Genomic DNA, 2,704 nt, shown 5'->3' on the forward strand with positions numbered 1-2,704 from the left:
ATCTTGAACATTTTAAAGGAGTATGTGTCACTCTTAATCAAAACTCTTAGTACCAAAAGTGAATAAGTTGATGATAAGAATAGTACTGCCCAATTTACCTCAAACATAGCATTTTAGAATCTTCTCTTGAAGTCGACTGTAAGCAGGGAATGTCTCAGCAGTAAGCTCTTCTACTACGCTGCATTTTTTTTACATATAAATAAAAATATGTGAAGTTTTTATTTCATTGTTTCAGATGTGTTTGAATCTCTAAGTAGACTATTATAGATTAATGTTACTTCTTTAATCACTGTTTCCCTTGAGCTCAGCATATCCTATTTACGATGACTGTGACTTCTTGGTAAAAGTTGCTAGACACTGTGTAAAAGGAATATCCAAGAGATGGCCAATGTTCATAGACTTTTATTCTACATATTTTATGTAGTTCTGATATGTTCAAGCTCAGCTTACTAGATTCAATGATACCTGCAAAGTCATATTCGTTCAAGTTCAAACAGGATTCCAGTTAGCCCATTTCCCATAAACCCTTTCTAAGCAATTGCCTACCCAAACCATCATGCTTTTGATGTAGCTGCTATACTTTCTAGCATGAAACAAAATTATAGGCAAGGGGAAAACCAGAGGGTTATAGGTTACAAGAGTATTTTTGTCTATGAATGCTTATTTCTTTAGTAATAAATTGAAGGATTTGGAAAATGAAATATCTTATTTTCAGATTCTAAAGTTCTATGATTATTTGACCTTACATATAGTGAAAGGTGTAATGCATATTAAATACTTAGTTTTGAAAACAAATTTACTCAAACAAAGAGAATGAATGATTTGTGAATACAAAATGAGTGACCTGTGGAGGCAAATGGAATTTTTATTTTTCAGTGAGGCTTCAATTCCTAATTTGTAATTTGAAGTAATTTTTTCTCTTATTGAATAAATGCATTCCAATTAACTATAAAGTAAATGCATCTAAATATATAGATTTATCCACATTTATATATTTTGTACATTAGTAACCAAAAGGATAAATATACAATAAATATTCCAAAATATCTGGTTTTATCCTAAATAAGTTTTATTAAAAGAATGAAAAATATTAATCTTAATATTATTATAAAAATATTTTCCAGGAGATATTTATAAACATTTATTTAAAAAAGAATAAATTGACAATTGACCCGGCATTAGGTTTGACTTAGTAACTTAATTGTAGGAATGCATTTTCCAGACTTTGAGATCTATAAATTGTCTACATGAATCTGTATTCTTGCTTGGGCCCATAGTTCTTTGCCGTGACTTTCGTCCTTTTCCCCTCCTGTGTTAGTCTGCTCAAGCTGTCATAAAGTATCACAGGCTGGGTTGTGGGGTGGGGGTGTGGGGGGCACAGATGCTTATTTTCTCACAGTTTTGGAGGCTTGAAGTTCAAGACAGAGGTTCTGGCACCTTTGGTTTCTGGTGAAGGATCTCTTTCTGACTTGCAAGAGGTCACCTTCCTTCTGTGTCCTCACACGGCTGTTTCTTGGTGTGTTTACATGGGGAGGTAGAGAAAGATCTCGGGTGTCTCTTCTCAAAAGGACACTAATTATCGCTTCTCAGCCTTTTGGCTAAGATCAAGTGTAGTATCAAAAGGACACTAATCCTATTGCATCAGGGCCCCACCTTTATGAACTCATTTAACCTTAATTACTTCCTTGGAGTATCATCTCTAAATATAGCCACACTGGGGGCTAGGGCTTCATTGCATGAATGATGGGGGGCGGGATACAAACCTTCAGACTGTAACACACTTTTATTTCCCTTTCTGACAACAGGTCTTTCATTTCATGCTCTGTGACCGTATTATTTCCCTCTGTAGCTTCATGTGTTGTGTTGCTTCCCTCCTTCTGGTTTTTCCGCTGCTGAATTGTACTAGGCTGCAACTTACACTCTGTGTATGGTGCTGCTTTACATGGCACCTTCAATACCCTTAACATTTGGAAGAGTCTACTGTTTCTTATAGAATCTCTTTTTTCCTACTCCTTATTTTCTTGTGGTCAGAGAAAAAGCTTCTCTCTGGGTGTGGTAGAAAGAATTATGGGTACTCCCTCCTCTGCAAGGTGTCTGAGCCATAATCCCAACAACCTGTAAATATGTTACATGGCAATAGGCAATTAAATTACAGATGAAATGAAGGTTGCTCACCAGTTGATTTTTAAATGAGATTATTTGGAATTATTTGACTAGACCTAATATAAGTACAATATCCCTTTAAGGTGGAAGAAGCAGGCAGAAGAGTTAGAATCAAAGATGAGAAGATGCTCTGATACGGGATTTGAAGATGGCTGAAGGGATCACAGAAGTGTAGGTGACCTCTGGAAGCTAAAATAGGCAAGGAAATTGTCTTTAATGCCTTCAGAAAGAACACAGCCCTGTCAAAACCTTGGTTCTAATCCAATAAAACCTTTTCCAGACTGTACCTATAGATCTACAAATCTGTAAATTATTTTGATTTTTAAACCATTAAGTTTGTTGTAATTTGTTATAGAAGCAGCAGGAAATGAACACATTGAGAAACTCAGAAGGCCAGTAGATACCAGTGCTAAATGATCAGGTCCCTGGTTTACCATCAATCTGGATAAGTGCAGTTTCTTAATCTCCCAATTCCTAAACACAAAACTTCCCAGAAAAACTCTCTCTCTTGAGAACCATATCCCATCTTAGAAGGTACCCA

General features: G+C 35.7%; 1 pseudogene; it reads left to right on the forward strand.

The window, feature by feature from the left end:
- Positions 1–1,578: 1,578 nt before the first annotated feature.
- On the forward strand, positions 1,579–1,658 carry LOC136168153 (U2 spliceosomal RNA; annotated as a pseudogene).
- Positions 1,659–2,704: the final 1,046 nt, after the last annotated feature.

This window comes from Muntiacus reevesi, chromosome 4 (assembly GCF_963930625.1).
Source record: "Muntiacus reevesi chromosome 4, mMunRee1.1, whole genome shotgun sequence".
In the NCBI taxonomy this organism is placed as follows: domain Eukaryota; kingdom Metazoa; phylum Chordata; class Mammalia; order Artiodactyla; family Cervidae; genus Muntiacus; species Muntiacus reevesi.